We start from the raw sequence: 12,654 nt of genomic DNA, 5'->3' as shown, positions 1-12,654 counted from the left end.
GAATATCTAGCACTTGAATCTTTCTCTCTGAAAAAAAAACATCTTGCAAAACCAATTAAACTACTCCGCAAGAAATTAACAAGTATTATATGAAAAATAAATCATCAATTAATGCAATAATATAAGCAACAATAAATCCAAAACTCCTTTCTCTTTTTGTTAAGGAGTGGTCATTACCATAACCCCTGGACTAGACTTGAAGATCAAGCTAACAAGGCAAGACATCATCTTCCTTTTAGTGTCAAAGATGTGGGACCTTATAACAAAGGAATAAGAATAAAAAAGGTCATGAAACTTATGCTTGATTATCCTTTCACATTTGGATCTTTTCTCGACCCGTTTTTTTTTTATTATGTGGTTGTTGCTGCGCTTATTCGCAAATGCTTCCTACTTTTAACCTAAAATAATAGGCATTATTGATAGTTGAATAGTAGTAATTACAACCAAGAATCTTTTGGATGATTTTTCTCCTTTCATGTTCGTTTCTTTCCTCTTTTCCTCTCTCTCTCTCTTTCACTGCACCCTCCCGGCCGGCAATATATCATTTCTCAAGTCCATACGCCAACATTATTATATTATAAACTTTTGTTTTTGTTGAATGAAGAAAGGTTGACTTGGTTTCTGTATTTAAGTATCATCGGTTTGGCAACACAAACACAATCGCTGCCATTTTTTTAGTCGTGATCTGAAGCATTGCAGTGCCAAAAAGTGGATACCGCCATGACAGCCCTTGAAGCCTCCTCTTTGTTGGAGAACAATTCAGAAATAAACAAAATAACAGAAATTCTACTATTTTATTAACCCAAATATACTTGCTGTACATAATGAAAATTATACAATGAATACAGAAATTAATGTTACTAACTTGATTACAGAAGGTAGAGGTTAGCGTAAAAACTATGTCCTTCGAACATTATTTTCGTCCCACTCCTATGCTTGTGATTCTACGACGTCTGCTCAACCAAGATTCTTCTACAATCTGCACTGGATTCTAGAACTCTAGCGAATTTTCTTTTTGTGTGTTTACTCTCTAGAAATTCGTACAAAAGAAAGGAACAAGAAAAGATAATCCATTTGGAAACTGTGATTGCAGATATATAGGCTGTTTCACACCCTTTCAAATACATGTTCAGTGTATTTGAAGGTACACAACTCTTTCTAATAGCTGTGTCTTTTAATCAAAACGTTTTTAATTAATAAATTAATTAAAAATTTAATCCGAAAATTAAAATTAATGAATCAAATTAATTTTAAATTCCAAGGCCCCAAGTGCCCCAAGGCCCTTGTCTTGATTAATTAATATTAATTGTATTTAGGCTATATTATACAAGCCTAATCCACACAACCATAAGGCCCAAGTCTTCAATCCATTTCCAAATGGCCCATGTTGTAATTACTAGACTAAAGCATTAAATCTATATAAAGGCCATTGAGAATCTTGTTTTCCCCAATGTGGGACAAGAGTCTCAAAACTTCCAATCCTCCTCCAAGTCAAAACTTTGGAATCACGACGTGTTCTTCAGCTTCAGAGGCGAAGACACTCGCAAGGGCTTTACAGGCCACCTCCACGCGGCATTCAAGTACAAGGGATACAAGGCTTATATGGACGAGGATGATCTAAAAAGAGGGGAAGAAATAAAAGAGGAACTGTTCCGGGCAATCGAAGAGTCGAGGGTCTCTATCATTGTCTTCTCAAAGAGGTATGCGGATTCAAGTTGGTGTTTTGATGAGCTGGTGAAGATCATAGAGTGCAGATCCAAACGGGAGCGACATGTTTTTCCAATATTCTATCACGTTGATCCTTCGCATGTCAGGAAGCAGAATGGAGATTTAGCCGAAGTATTTAAGAAGCACGAAAAGGGCATCGATGAAGAAAAAGATGACAAGAAACATGAATCCAAGAAAGAAAGGGTAAAACAATGGAGAGAGGCTCTTACAAAAGCTGCAGATTTGTCTGGCCACCATCTTCAAATCACTGACAATAGGTAATCATTCACCTGCTTTTCAAGATTTTAAACATTTTAGTAGACAATTGTTAGACGAGTGAGTATTGTTAAAATGTTCCACATCGACCGGATGAATGAGAAAATAAGAGTTTAAATATTCTAATCCTACTCTAACTATTACCGAGACATTTTGTAATAAAACCCCACACCTGAAAGATTATGCAGATGGTAATTACCAAGTTGGGGACAATATCGATGTTGTTGGAAGTGAGCCATATGGCCCGTCTCTTCCGATCTTCGGAACAAAATTTATTTAAACAAAAAATCCATAACAAGTTGGAAATATTTAAAACGTAACTTCTAATAAAGAAGAGAAACAATAATTGTTTGGATAAAATTTGGAACATTTTTTTTAGTATATCAATATTTTTACACTAAGGGGTGGGGGAGTTCGGCTTAAGTCACACAATGGACAGCCTCATTTGGTATTGAATTTGTCATCCATGAGATTCGAACATATGACCTCTCACTTCTAAGTGAAAAAGAATACCCATCAAACCGTAGAATGGTATGTTTGTTGCATCGGACTATCTCAGACTGGACTAGCTTTAAGGACTAAGCTGGACTATTTTAGAATAGACTAAGCTGAACTAACTTAGTGAAACGTTTGGTGCAGTGTCGGAATAAGAAGCAGGATAATTAATAAATTCTAATATTATATTAATTTATCTATATCTCTATTAATATTTTATTCTTAATTCTCTCATTTTTTTCTTCTGAAAACTATTCCTCTTCTTCGAAACCCAATTCCCCACTTTGAAATCAAATCAAAACCAACTTCCTACAATTGCATATCAAATCAAAACCAACTCCCCACAATTACATATTAGATCAAAATCAACTCCCAACAATTTTAAATTCCACAATTTGAGATCAAATAAAAACCAATTCCACAATTTGGCGTCTCATGCTACTTACCCCATCTTCATTGTTGGCGATCCCAAGCTGCTGTCATCCCAATCCAAGACCTTCGCTGTCTTTGTCCCCGGCGTTCTTGGCCTTCAATATTCCTTCATTGTTGTCGTGTTCCTCACCCACCACTGGGTTTACAAGGATTCTGTGATTTGGGTTTCAACAACCGTCATGTTCCTCACCCACCACTGGGTTCACAAAGATCTCATGATTCGGGTTTGAACAGAGACCATCGACGGTGATCTATGCCCACACCGGTCGGAAGTGGTGCAGTTATATGGGTTTTGTTGGAGGAGGAAGAGATGGAAGAGAGCAGAGAAGGAAGACGGTCGTAGCTAGTCCCCTCATTTTTCAGGGGCTATCGCTGAGAACTTCTAACGAGCATGTTAGTCCACACGAGTCCCCTTTAGTCTTATTAAACATAATCTCAGTATCTAAAAAACAATTGGACTATATACCAATCTAATCCAGTGAAAGTTAAGGAAGCCAAATAAACGCACCCTAAAATCTTAACAGGGAACACCATTCTATCTTCCTTACCAAACATCTACCATTCTTGTCACATCCCAGCCCGAGCCCCCAACACATCCCGGGCTGTACTCCATCGTAGCACGATATTGTCTGCTTTGGGCCCCGACCATGCCCTCACGGTTTTGTTTCTGGGTTCTCATACGAGAACTTCCCAGTGGGTCACCTATCATGGGAATGCTCTCGCGCGAACTCGCTTAACTTTGGAGTTATGATGGAACCCGAAGCCAGTGAGCTCCCAAAAAGCCTCGTGCTAGGTAGAGATGAGAATATACATATAAGGCTTACATGATCCACTCCCCTAGGTGATGTGGGATGTTACAATCCACCTCCCTTAAGGGCTCGATGTCCTCGTCGGCACACTTCCAACCAAGGATTGGCTCTAATACTAAATTGTCACATCTCAGCCCGGGCCCCTACCACATCCCGGACTCGACTCCGCCGTAGTACGATATTATCTATTTTGGGCCCCAATCACGCCCTCACGGTTTTGTTTTTGGGAACTCACACGAGAACTTCCTAGTGGGTCACCCATCATGGGATTGCTCTCGCGCGAGCCTCATCGGCACACTTCCAACCAAGGATTGGCTCTAATACTAAATTGTCACATCTCAGCCCGGGCCCCTACCACATCCCGGACTCGACTCCGCCGTAGTACGATATTATCTATTTTGGGCCCCAATCACGCCCTCACGGTTTTGTTTTTGGGAACTCACACGAGAACTTCCTAGTGGGTCACCCATCATGGGATTGCTCTCGCGCGAGCCTCATCGGCACACTTCCAACCAAGGATTGGCTCTAATACTAAATTGTCACATCTCAGCCCGGGCCCCTACCACATCCCGGACTCGACTCCGCCGTAGTACGATATTATCTATTTTGGGCCCCAATCACGCCCTCACGGTTTTGTTTTTGGGAACTCACACGAGAACTTCCTAGTGGGTCACCCATCATGGGATTGCTCTCGCGCGAACTCGCTTAACTTCAGAGTTCCGATGGAACTCGAAGCCAGTGAGCTTCCAAAAGGCATCGTGCTAGGTAGAGATAGGAATATACATATAAGGCTTACAGGATCTACTCCCCTGGGCGATGTGGGATGTTACAATCCACCCCCCTTAGGGGCCCGACGTCCTTGTCGGCACACTACAGTGAGGGTTAGGCTCTGATACCAAATTGTCACATCCCGACCTGGGCCCTCACTACATCCCGGGCCCAAAGTAGACAATATCGTACTACGGTGGAGTCGGGCCCGAGATGTGACAACTCTCTTTGAACCTACAACCAAACATCACAATTCTTCCTCAATTCCAAACAGCTATGGCACATTTGTCAACGTCAACTTCACGAATCCAACGCCATTACCTTCTCAAATCCGACGCCTATCTCGTCGACCCAACAAACCCACCCCAGGTTTCACTGTCGTTGACCTTTCTCTGTAACAGTCTTATCAAACAGTGAACTTGATCAACAAAGATAACTGGGGTGGGGTCGCCGTCGAAAATAGGGTTAGCGGTAGGTTCCCTTTCGAACATAGGGGTTGGGGTAGTCGTGGTTGTCGGAGAACAGAGTTGGGGTCGTCGAAAAAAGATGGGATTGGTAGCGGTCTCGTTGAAAAATAGAGGGGTAGGGTTGGGCTCGCCTGAGAAGATAAAGGTTGGGGGTGGGCTCGCCTGAGAAGTGAGGGATGGAGAGTTGGTCACCAGAAAAGGGAAGGGGATTTAGGCCTCAGCTCAGACTGTACTGAATATTTCAGTCGGATAGTATTGACTAAATTAGTCGGACGTTTAGTGTAGTATCGGACTAATGACGTATTTATACAACATTTGGTAGTGTCCCAAATAAAGAGTTTGAACTATTATTAATTTTATTAATGAGAAAAAAAAACTAATGAAAATGGTTTGAAAACTTTGATTTTTAACGATAAGGACAAAATAAAAAGTTTAAGTGAATAGTACCATGATTGACTTTTTAGTGTAAAAATGTGGTTTTTCGTTAAAGTGAACAGTACCGTGGGTTTTTCGTTAAAACTCCCAAAGAAAAGAACAAAAAAACCCAAATTTGTGATGAAATATTTTGCCTCCAAATTATTTTTTTCTTTTAAACTTTCTTATTAATATATTTTAAAAAATTAAAAAACAAAAAGAAAAAAAGGAAAACTAATGAAAATTGCCTGAAAACTTTGAGTTTTAACGATAAGGACAAAATAAAGGATAAAGTGAATAGTACCATATTGACTTTTTGGAGTAAAAATGTGGTTTTTCATTAAAGTGAACAGTACCAGGAGCTTTTCGTTAAGGTTCATAAGAAAAAATTCAGCGCCCTTGTCCCTTCACCCCACACCCCAACAAACACCATTGCCACACCACCCTCATTCAATTTCGAAGACAAACACCATACCCACCCCACCTTTAGTCAATTCGTGAACACCTCAATTGTTAAACATGGTTTCTCGTCACCGCATCTTCCCCAACCCAGCCAACCGAACAGAGTTGCTCACAATTTTGCATTTCCAAATCGAAAGAAGCTCTAAACATAAAAAGTTGTGTAAGTCTATAAAACCCTTTTCTGGAGCATGAAACGAAGCCGATGCAGAGACGGAGAACCTACTTCATCATCACTTTCACCTAAGGGTGGGCACAGGCCTAGCCGGGCCTAATTTTGAAAGGACCAAACAGGACCCGGGTGCAAATAAGATGGGTCGGGCCAGGCCAAGGATTACATATTCTAATATAGGAACCAGATCTAACCCGGCCCGATTCGAGACGGGTCCACGGGTCATTGGGGTTTTTTTTTAAGTTCAAATTTCACTCCCAGCAAATTGCACTGCAGATTTTGCACAAATTCACATCAGATCGCGAATAAAACCAACTACTAAATCCATCCCTTTTATATTGATATATGTTGAATAATTCTTATTTTTAAGGTTTAAATATGATATGAAACCAAATGAAAACAAGAGAAAGAAACTATATGCTAAAAAGACGAAGACTAGTACTTTGGGATGTCGTGGTTCTGGGACCTAGGTTCTTTGGGATGTCGTGGAGGAGGATGTGGTGGTGTTGTCGACACGGTGGTGCCGTTGTGTTGGTTGGGACGGCGTGATTAGCTGTGTGATTTCTGTGAGAAGACGATTGAGAGAATATGAGATTTAAGGGATGTAGTCGAGGACTCGAGGGAGGGACTGGAACCTGGACTCGGGACTAGGGTACAAACTAACGGTTGAGATTGGATGATATGTTATCATTTAATCTCAGCCGTTCATTCAAATTAGAAACGGGTCAGTCCATGGCCCCGTTTTTATAAGTATCTGGACCTAGCCCGCCCCGTAAATAACATAGGCCCAGCCCGGCCCACCCCGTTTGTTCTAAAAAAAAATTAAAACCGACCCGTACCCGTCCCGACCCGTGGTTCCTTTACCCGTTTGCCCACCTTTACTTTCACCATATTCCTCAGATATGTAACTGGGGCATTAGTTTGTCAATGGTGCAATCGTCGGAGAGGCATAGGCTAGTCTTCAGCAATGCCTTGTGGTTCGCCAAGGACACGGCGTCGAAAGTTGGTGGTGGGTGCGGTGGATCGAGGGGACGGAGAGAACAAGCAAATTCCTACCTGACTAAATAATACAAAGGTTTTAGAGTGTATTAATTATATGACGTGAGCCTATACAAAAGGTGGGGCCAGGATAATTAATTCGGTGTCTATTTAATACGGAACTGCACCAAACAACCGAATTCGTATAATTAGTCTTATCCAGTGCGTTATACGGTGTGCTAAACGAGGCCTTAGGGTTTTTTGCACATATGAAAGAACGGAGAAAAAAAGATGAATGGTGTTGGTTATGAAGATATGAGTTTAGAAAAAAAATTATTTAACATGTGTTAAAATATTGTTGGACCACATAAGATGGTGAGTTAATTGAATACTCCTAATGAGTATTCAAGTATTGTCCAATGAGAAAGGTAGCTTGTATTCCTCAAAACGAAAATCGTAGTCAGGTATTGACCTTCTTGTGTGACCCAATAAAATCATTACACCTGTCATATAAAATTCAGACAATACTTGGGCACAATAAAACAAAGGAAAACTAATGAAAGGGGCTTGAAAACTTTGAGTTTTAATGATAAGGACAAAATAAAGGGTAAAGTGAATAGTACCAGGATTGACTTTTTAGTGTAAAAATGTGGTTTTTCGTTAACGTGAACAGTACCGGGAGCTTTTCGTTAAAGTTCCCATAAAACAATGACATATGTCCATATTTAAATCTCCCAAGTATTTAACCAAACTCAACCATCGTACTAGTAAAAACAACAGACTTCAAACCCATCCACTGCCGGTCTCCCGCTCCCGCTTGGGGTTTGTGGCAGCCACCCTTTCAATTTTCATTTTTATCTTCTTCCCTTTTTCTTCCTCGCACCGCGATGGCCTCGGTTCCTGATGTGGATAAAGCTCTGTCTCCGAGCATTTTGTCATTCCTCACAACTGCGATCGCCCTATCCCTTTCAAGGATCGGTGGAGCAACCCGCTACGTCCTTCATCCCTCGTCCGTCAAACCCAGCCCAATCCCTCATCCTTCAAACCCAGCCGCAATTCCTCCTTCGTTAAACCAGCCCAATCCCTCATCCGACCTTTTTTCCTCCGTTTGATTCGCCGTCAACCCCACATACCATCCCCATCCCCATCCACAACAGATCTGACCATCTTTAATCTGACATAATCATCCCCACTGATCTTGCTTTGACCTCGACCTCTCAATTTCCTGCTCCCAAGTCTCGTAAGTTCGTCGAACTGGAAGCTGACGAGGGTGGGAGTTTCGGAGATGATTGGAGGGGTTGACAGAGGAGAGTTTAGAGAATGAGGGGTTGACCAGATCTTCCATGGCAAAGGCAATGGAAAGAAGAAGATAGGTGTTTGTTTGGGCACCAAGTTGGAATCAATTCTCGCATTCAAGATATTATCACGTGTCTTTCAATTGGTGGATCACATGTTCGCATGGTTGGAATTTGGGGGATGGGTGGATTGGGCAAAACAATAGTTGCCAAAGCCATTCATAACCAAATTCATAGTAAGTTTGAATTCAAAAGTTTCCTTGCCGACGTTAGCAGCAATACAAGTAAACATGGTCTAGTTTATTTGCAAAAAATACTTATTTCTGACATCTGGAAAAATGAGTCTAAAATAAGCAATGTTGATGAAGGGATTGGTCTGATAAAACAAGAATTTCAACATAGAACGGTACTTGTCATCATGGACAATATAGATGAAAAGGAACATCTAAATGCACTAGCTCAAAATCATGATTGGTTTGGTCCAAGAAGCAGAATTATCATAACGACACGAGATGAACATCAACTACGAAATGTGGACAAAGCATATCCGGCTCAGAAATTGAACAAAGGAGAAGCTTTGGAGCTCTTTAGTTGGCATGCCTTTCGAAAAAGTTGCCCTAATGAAGAATATCTTGAACCCTAAAAAAAAGTTGTTTCTTATTGCGGAGGTTTACCACTAGCCCTTGAAGTTTTGGGATCTCTTTTGTTTAAAAGAACATTAGTAGAGTGGGAAAATGAATTCGAGAAATTGGAAAGAACTCCTGATGGAAACATAATAAAACCACTAAGAATAAGCTTTGAAGGGCTAGATGATACACAAAATGCTATATTCCTTGACATATCTTGTTTCTTTATTGGATGGGACAAGGACTATGTCGCAAAAGTATTAAATGGATGTGGATTTTTTGCAACAATAGGAATCAAGATTCTTTGTGAACGATCCCTTGTAACCGTTGAATACAACGAGTTGAATATGCATGATTTGCTTCGAGAAATGGCCAAAGTAATCATTTGTGAAAAAATCTCCTAGTCACCCTGGAAAATGGAGTAGGTTGTGGAACCATCAAGAGGTCATCGATGTATTGACAAATAACTCTGTAAGTACATTCCCAATAAGATTATGGATTAATGCATCGTACAAGAAAAGCATATATAACTCACATGTCTATTATGCATTAAACAACATTCATGTATAAATGTATGCATTTGCATTAAGAAGCTCAATTAGGCAAAATCACGTAAAATATATGCATATTATCCTTTATCTTACTCTGTATAACCTTTTGTTAACAGGGAACTGAAGAAGTTGAAGGACTTGCTCTACATCCCCCTGATAATTGGATACTAACCTATAATCAGTTTAGTTTCAGTACAGTAGCATTTGCCAATATGACGAAACCGAGATTGCTCCAGCTTGACTCAATAGAGCTCTATGGCGAATACAAACATCTTCCCAAAGAGTTAATATGGTTGTCCTGGCATGAATTCCCTTTAGAGTCCATACCAGATGACTTTTTAAATCAACCAAGACTAGTTGGTTTAGAGATGCGGTGGAGCAAACTGGTACAAGTTTGGGAAGGTTCCAAGGTACAATCAATTACACCTGATGATGTTCTGTTTCTTTTTGTTTTTGGATTTCCTTCTCTTTTCTTATGACATCTTCCTTTTAGATATTAATTTCAATTTTCATTTGGTTTTGTGCAACAGTCTCTTTAGAAGTTGAAAATCATTGATCTCGGTTGTTCCCCGTCCCTAATTAAATCACCGGACTTTTCACAAGTCCCAAACCTTGAAGAGTTGATATTGGAGCACTGTCCCAATTTGTCCGAGATTGACCCCTCCATTGGTCATCTTAAAAGAGACTCTTTTTTTCTCTTCCAAAGGATTTCTATAATTCAACATCTGTTGAGACTCTTCATCTTAATGGATGTTCAAATTTCAGCCTTGAGTATTTAGGGAAGATGATATCATTGAGAAATCTTGAAGTAATGCATGCAAAACTACCCATAACATAAGTACCATATCTTGGGAAGCTAATTTCTTTACAATATTTGGATCTTAAAGGTAATCATTTTCATACCTTACCCAGCCTCAGTGGTCTTTCCAAGCTTGAAACTCTGCTGTTATCTCGTTGCGGAGACCTTCATACAATCCATGATTTACCAACAAATTTGAAATTTTTGAATGCGTCTAGATGCCGTGCCTTGAAAACAATGCCCGATTTTTCGAAAATGTCAAATATGAGAGAATTCAACCTAAGTGGTTCATACCAACTCACAGAGGTTCCAGGCTTGGATAAGTCATTAAGCTCCATGACATGGATTCATACGGTTGCACCAATCTCACAATTGATTTTAAGAAGAAGATCCTACAGGTATCTCTCTTTATCCCCTAGTTCTAATTGCCTTCCTATCGTGTACATGCATACACAAACGCACATGTATATAATATATATAATTATATATATGACACTTGCATTGTATATATAGGGATGGACTTCTTGCGGATTTGATGGCATTGTCCTCCATGGGAATTATGTTCCTGATTGGTTTCAATCTAGCAACGATGGCAGTAAAGTCAGTTTTGCTATTCCCCTCTAAGTGATGATCGTAATTTTGAAGGGCTGACTTTGTATTGCATTTACGACGAATACGATATCAATAATGACTATTTTCCTCTTGCCATTACCGTTATAAATAATACTAAGCGTACTGAGTTGCGGGCCTGCATAAGCTTAGAATTTTTTGATGTGGATATAGAGACTATTCTTCCAAAGGGCCTTTGGCAGGGACAATTATCCAATGATAAGCTCAATTTGCAAGGCGGAGATGAAGTTGAAGTTGAAATAGTTATTGCAAAACCTAATTATCCTAGGTCAGTGAAGAGAATAGGGGTTAATCTAGGATGGGAGAAACCTTTGAGGGAAAATATGCATGATCTGGACAAAGTTGGTTATGTTTATGAGCCATATCCAGCTCGGTTCGGCAGGACCAAGCCATGACGCATCTGCTAATAATCATCCCAGTAATCAAATGATAATTACTACAGATTACAGAAATGGAAAAAGGCAAAAATTTCAAGTGTAAGCATCATCCCAGATCGGTTCTATGGTGAGGCACGATCAAGGCGCTGAGGCATCGTCATCATCACATATCTGAGTCAGATCACAATCAGTTCGTCAAACGCCTGTTTTGTTTTTCGCTTTCCTAGTTCAATAATGAAGGCAAGTCCATATTTCATACTTTTTTCAGATTCCTATGATTGTTTTCAATAAATAGTTGTTTTGAATTTTGAAGATATATTGCATATAGAAACGTTTCAACATTACAACAATCAATATATAAGACATTCATCCAAATATTTGACAAATACTATTCAGATTCGCACAAATACTTGCCCTCCTTCCACTACATATTCCAGGAATTTACTTTTAAGGTTAGAAAATGAATGATAGCCTCAAGATGCCCGTCAATAGTTTCTACTGTCTTTTCATTAATCTTGACTTGCCCTGACATGTTAGCAGAAGATTGACTCTACATTTTAGTAGAAGGCTTATTACCTTTTCTACTACCTTTGCAGTCGAAATCAGTGAACAAATCAAAGTGTAAAGACATCGGCCTACTCTCCACCCCTTCCCCACAACTAAGTGACATAAAACTAAACTTAATCTGTGAATCACTTAAGAAAGTGGGATTAGAGAGACGCCTAAAACTTCTTGTGAAATTTATATTGAGTTTCATGAATAAGTACTTATATCTAGTGCAGCATGGTGTTCCACATAATAATTGTCAAAATAAATTTTTTTGTTATAGGGTCATCCAATGCAGTGTCGAGCGAATGTAACATATGGGATAAGAAAATAAACAAAATTATTAATTCTCCTAGTTGATGTGGATTCACTTCAAGACTGCATACACGAAGACGAAGCACAGTGTTCATCACTAAGTTCTACGAAAGTGCAGTTTCTTAATATGTTATTATCCTATTTGCCATTGTTTTCCGTAATCTACCTCAATTCATAATAGTTTGGAGACTAAACTGAACATACTCAAAATCCAAAAAGCGATCAATGAAGGAAATCTCTAACTTATTTACATACAAAACACAAGCTGAGCGTTGAGCAAGCATCAAGTAGCAGAAAGTACCTTAGTTTCAGGAACGACATTTCAGGGATTGTTGTGATATGAGATGAGAGCACTCCACAGCTGCTACCTCACTGTGGAAAAATTATTAGATGGCACGGTACCACCACGTGGTACTAACAGCTGGTAGTACCCACCAATAAATAAATGACACATGGCAGAGTATTTATTTTCCTTAATCCAAACATAGTGTTAGAGTTTTCTAATAATTTCTCCCTTTAGTATTCCCTCCTCCTTTTT

The 12,654-nt window shown here is 39.6% G+C and overlaps 2 pseudogenes; both read left to right on the top strand.

Annotated features, from left to right (window-relative positions):
- The first annotated feature begins 8,368 nt into the window (after window positions 1-8,368).
- Window positions 8,369-9,302, top strand: LOC126632633 (disease resistance protein RUN1-like; annotated as a pseudogene).
- Window positions 9,303-9,468: 166 nt separating this feature from the next.
- LOC126632632 (uncharacterized) lies at window positions 9,469-11,371 on the top strand (annotated as a pseudogene).
- The last annotated feature ends 1,283 nt before the right edge of the window (window positions 11,372-12,654 follow it).

The sequence above is a fragment of the Malus sylvestris genome, chromosome 8 (genome assembly GCF_916048215.2).
Source record: "Malus sylvestris chromosome 8, drMalSylv7.2, whole genome shotgun sequence".
NCBI lineage: Eukaryota > Viridiplantae > Streptophyta > Magnoliopsida > Rosales > Rosaceae > Malus > Malus sylvestris.
This window is presented reverse-complemented; position numbering and strand designations above follow the sequence as displayed.